The following is a 6,000-nucleotide window of genomic DNA, read 5'->3' as shown; positions in this document are numbered from 1 at the left end:
ATTATATACAGAAATATTTCATTCATTTTCTGTTGCCCCAGTAACATCAGATAGTGAAATAGATTCACACACACACACACACACGTGCACAATTATTACAAAGGGAGCAACACTGGCAGCTTTGTGTTAAGGAAGACATGAGATTCAATTGCAATTTGTACATTTTTCTCTCAAGTATTTTTCAGTTCCACAATAATTTTCATGATTTAGATTTAATCATTTGATCCTGATTTTTGCTGGAAAGTCAAATTCAAAATAAATAATTTAATTTGCTGACTATACTGTATGAACATTGCTCTTCACACTATCTAAATTTAAAATCTATGCCACATGACCAGAAAATTAGATTTTCTCATTGTTAAAAATGATCAGAATAATTCAGCAGTATGCCTCCAGGTTATGGTTTCTCTAATTACCTTGTATCCTGAATTCTTAATTAATTATATTCTGAGACATGTAAAAGTCCCTTTGTGTTTAGACCTCATTCTAAGACTTTTCTGTGATAGGTGAATTATTTACACAGTAAATCTTATCACTGAATTTCAGTTTTGTCCTTCAAGTTGCTGTCCTTTTGGTCATTTAAATCCCATTCCTCTCAAAGTCAATTTCCTACTATTTACAGCAAGCATCCCAACTGCTAGCTTTCCCATACACCAAGATCCCCTCACCTGTCACTGAATTCTCTTGTGACCTAGTTAAGTGCTGTTTCTTTCTGGGTCACAGAAATGATACCATCTTAAGTGTCTACCTTAAGAAGCAGCTCCTGAAATTGATCAGAGACTTGGCTTCATCAGAAAATCACTGGGTGAGATGGGTGATGAGCCTCAATACAGATACACAACTGCATCAAAGCCCTGGAACTCCGATGTGCACAAAATACATTTATTTAAAGATGTTGGATAATGCTCCAAATAATTTTCTCAGAAATTATGGCTCCAGAGATTACCTGAGCTTTAAGTCAAAGGATTTTTCTTTTTAATAAAGATTTTAAAGCATTATGAACTAAACTGTTTCTCCAGCAGCCAGGTTAGATGGAACTCCTGGAAATGATTAAAGCCCATTCTACACAGTGGGAGCTGAATGGAAATTAGGAAAAATAATATGTAGTAACCATTTACATGCTTATTACTTGTTGGACACTGTACTAAGCTCTTTGTATGTGTTGCATCACTGTCTTCTTGTAATCATCCTGTCTTGTAGATGCAGCAACTGAGTTACAAGGTGATTAACTCACTCAGGTTGACACAACTATCAAGTGTCCGTTCCAAGTGAAAAATCTAAAGCAGTGCTTCCCAGATGTTAAAGTGCATACGGATCTCCTGGAGAGCCTGTTGACATGAAGGTCTGACATTTGGAGGGTCTGGCATTCTGTATTTCCAGCAAGCCTCCTCGTAAGGCTAATGTTGCTGGTCTATGGACCACAGTTTGAGGAAATAGATGGAGACCTTAACTCCACAGCCTAAGCTCCTGATGAACCTCATAGGGAAAGTCATGCTTTAAGAATTCCTTTATGTTTTTCTACATAATAGAGAAAAACAATCTCAAGGTTATAGAATTATGGCCATCCATACAGGGCCTGATGTTATGAGTAGAGCTCAGCGTTTAGGCTCTGGAGAATCGCTTAAGTTTTTCTGGATAGCATCAATTTTTCCTGGACCTTCCTATCCAAATGCATGGCCTGAAAGCCTGGCATTTGGTGTTTCAGAGAACAGGTTCTGCTATCTGGCTCCCCTCTGTGCACCTGTCCCTGGACAAGCAGAGAGGAGTAGCACAGGTGATAATGTTCATAGAAGTTGAGACAGAGAGCCGGTAGTCATGGTGGCATCAAGGTGTCATGATAGTCCCCAGCCCAGGGTCACCTGGAAATCGACAGCAGCAGTGTGGCTTCCAGACCACTGGGCCAGCTCCACACACTTGGGAAGAGAGTGAGTTATATAAGTTGCTGCAAAGTGTGTGTAACTTAGTGGGATTATTATCTGGGAAAGCCATTAAGGCTTTCCTCCATTTACAAAAATTGAAAACTCAACAAAATTAGAGGAAAAAATGGGGAGAAACTCTCAGACTTAAAAATGGACATTCCCTTCGACCTAAAATTTCTGCTTCCAGAATGCTAACCTTCAAAAATCCTCACACTTGTGCACATCTTCACAAAGATGTTCATAGGAACATCTGTAATAGCAAAACGTAAAATAGTCCATCAATAAGAGTGTGATTCAATAAATTATGGAAGGACCATTACATGATAAGAAATACAGCCATTAAAAAGGATATGGCATTGATCCATGAAGATGTCCCAGACATGCTATTAAGTAAACACAGCAAGTTTCAGAACAGCATACGAAGTATAGCATATTTATATATATATATCTAACATAGCATATTTTAATATAAATATATATTATATAACTCTCATCTACCGATGTGTATTTGTACATTGTTTTAATAAGTTTGGGCTGCTATAACAACGTACCATAGACTGAGTTGCTTATAAACAGCAGAAATTTATTTTTCACAGTTCTGGAAGTTGGAAGTTTGGCGCCAGCATGGTGGGGTTCATGGTGAGGGCCCCCTAGCAGGTTGAAGACTGCCAACTTCTCGAGTACCAGTACAAAAAAATTAAAGAACCCGTTTTTTTTTTTTTTTAAAGTTTAACAGTTTTTCATTTTTAAGCCACTTGTTCCTGTTTGGCTTGTTAGGCTGTCTTAATTTTGTGCCAGTTCCAAGTTATCATTTATTATTAGATATTCAGGTTGTTCCAAAGTCTTTTTATCACAAACAGTATACAGTAGGCACAACTGACTGAAAATTAATTAGAATTTTAAAACAAAAGAATGTGGACAAAAATGGAAGGATTTTGAGGAATAGACCAAACTGCTTCACGCCGCATATGTAGGTTGGAAAACTGATCCGTTGTACACCCAAACTACCAGTTATTCAAAACTAGTCACCAAAAATGACAATTTTTGCTTGACTCACCAATATGACATTCTGTCGACCAGCTTGCATTCACCCCTGATGCTTTTGATAGAATTGTGTTGGCCAGATCCTTTGCTCCAGCAGAAAAGGACAGGTGAAGATTGGAAGAGCAGTCCCACATCAGCCACATGGCCTCAACTTCCCACAGTGGACATTGTGGAAAACGGAGCTTGTTAATTGCCAAGAATTTGGACAAACAGGGGAGTGTCAATTTGGTAGACAAGTCAGAAGGACTGTACATGAAGGATTTCACATAGCAGGACTGACTGCTATCCTTTGGAAGGCATGCTTACAAGATTGGCCTTTGGCTGAATCTGGGAACTTGGACTTCAGGAGGGTTCCTATCATTTTTAGAATAACAAGAGGGGTTCACTATTCCTAAACTGTGCAAACAAAATTGCTAATGCTGAACACCTAATTCCCTTCTAGGAGTCTGGAAATTTAGTACATCCCAGGCAGAGGCTGCCATGTGATCAGCCCCCAGTAAAAACCCTGAGTGCTGAGGGTTTTCTTTTTCTTTCTTTTTTGAGACAGAGTCTCACTATGTCGCCTAGACTGGAGTGCAGTGGTGCCATCTTGGCTCACTGCAACCTCCACCTCCTGCATTCAAGTGATTCTCATGCCTCAGCTTCCCAAGGAGTTGAAATTACAGGCACCTGCCACCATGCCTGGCTGATTTTTGCATTTTTATTAGAGATGGGATTTCACCATGTTGGCCAGGCTGGTCTCGAACTCCTGACCTCAGGTGATCTGTCAGCCTCAGCCTCCTAAAGTGCTGGGATTACAGGCATGAGCCACTGCACCCAGTGCTGGGTGCTGAGTTTCTAATGAGCTTCCCTGGTTAGCAACATTTCACGTGTTGTCACAACTTGTTGCTGGGGGGAATTAAGCATGTCCTGTGTGACTCCACTGAGAGAGGACCCTTGGAAACTTGTTCCCCTTGGACTTCACATAGCATGCCTTTCTTTTTGCTGATTTTGCTTGGTTTCCTTTCATTGTACTAAATCATATCTGTGAGTATGACTATGTGCTGAGTCTTGTAAATCGTCCTAGTGAATTATCAAACCTAGGAATAGTCTTGGGGACCCCAACCAGGGACAGAAGAAAAAAGTGACCTTTCTTTAGATAATTATTTCCAAGCTAGGAGCCAACCCTTTTAATCTAATGAAACAACAGAGAATGAAGATAGACATACAATGCTTTTTTCTTTTCCTCTCCCCATAAGAGACCAATGCTATTTAATTTTTTTTTTTATTTTTTATTTTATTTTTTTGAGACAGGATCTCACTCTGTCAACCAGTCTAGAATGCAATGGCATGAACATGGTTAACTGCAGCCTTGAATTCCTGGGCTCAAGCAGTCCTCCCACCTCAGCCTTCTGAATAGCTAGGACTACAAGCATATGTCACCATACCTGGCTAATATTTTTTTTTAAGTTTTTGCAGACATGGGGTCTTGCTGTGTTGCTCAGGTTGCTCTAACTCCTGGCCTCAAGTGATCCTCCTGCCTTGGCCTCCCAAAGTATTGGGATTCCAGGCGTAAGCCACTGCACCCAGCCAATCAATGCTATTTCTTAACTGACACCTCTGAATTGCTCTATCGTTTCTGAGGCATGGATGGAGATTTATGATAATTCTCTTTCTGCTAAGGGTGGCCACATGAAAGACATATACATCAATATTTCTCTGATGCTTAATTTATGAACACATCACTGTGGTGTGAGGTTCAAAGGCAGGAGACTTCCAGCATTTTCAACATTTGCCCCCTCTAAATCTTTCTCACTGAAGTTGCAAAATTTACTAAAATTAGGTAGGTTTTAAGAGGACAAGGAAATTTATCTGGAGACATCATTGATTAGTTTTTCAATTAAAAACATTTAACCAAGGCCACATAGGTACTGGGAATCTGGGATACAAAGAAAAGACACAACTCCATCTCAAAGGGTTACTAGTGTATGGGGGAGCCTGGGTGTGCTGGAGTTGGCTCACACTGGCTTGTGAGAGCTGACTGTTAGACTCTCAGGAATTTTGCAAGCTAGTTCCTATTACTTTGGTAGCCTGAAATCAGCCATGATCAGAGTGTTTATACAATGGAAATTGGCAGAGGCAACAAACTGGTGCTCTACTTCTTTCAGATGTTTGTGAAACATTTACCTGAGAGAACAGACAAGCATCTAGAGGACTGCAGTGCAGTGAGTACTGCCAAAGATTAGCTCTGGAAATCAACATAGATTTCAAGCAAAGAGTAGGTGAATATGTAGCTAGGGGCCATTCCCCAGTTCTAGGATGCTGGTTGGGTGGGGCAGGTGGAGCTCTGCTGCTGGCACAGGTAGGGACACACTGTGGTGGCCAGTGGGGTCCACGGAGAAGTCTTTCCTTGCTTGTGCACAGACTGCAGAGGCAAGGCAGAGGGCATTCCTCCCTTTCTGGAGTTCTTCCTGGTCCCAGGCTAACTCCTTGTGATGTCACTTCTTCTGTAAATTACAATTAACCCTCGCACACCATGGGGGTTAGGGGCGCCAACCCACTCATAGTAAAAACCCATGCATAACTTTTGACTCCAAAACTTAACTAATAGCCCACTGTTGACTAGAAGCCTGACCTGTACCATAAACAGTCGATTAACACATATTTTGTATATTACATGTATTATTTTCCGTATTCTTACAATGAAACGAGCCAGAGAAAAGCAAATGTTAGTAAGAAGATCATAAGGAAGAGAAAACATATTTACTATTCATTCAGTGGAAGTTGATCACTGTAAAGGTCTTCATCATCATTGTCTTCACATTGAGTAGACTGAAGAGGACGAGGAAAAGGAGTGCACGGTCTTGCTGTCTCGGGGGTGGCAGAGGCAGAAGAAAATCTGCGTTTAAGTGTACCTGTGCAGTTCAAACCTGCCTTGTTCAAGGTCAGCTGTATCAATTTGAGCCCTACTCCCTGTCTCTAACCTCTTCTATGTATATTTTAACAGACCTCACTCCATATGGAACATTTTCTGGAGCTTTTTGGAGGAAAGTTCAAG

The sequence above is a fragment of the Colobus angolensis genome, unplaced genomic scaffold (genome assembly GCF_000951035.1).
Source record: "Colobus angolensis palliatus isolate OR3802 unplaced genomic scaffold, Cang.pa_1.0 Scaffold332, whole genome shotgun sequence".
NCBI lineage: Eukaryota > Metazoa > Chordata > Mammalia > Primates > Cercopithecidae > Colobus > Colobus angolensis.
Note: the sequence above shows the minus strand (reverse complement) of the source record.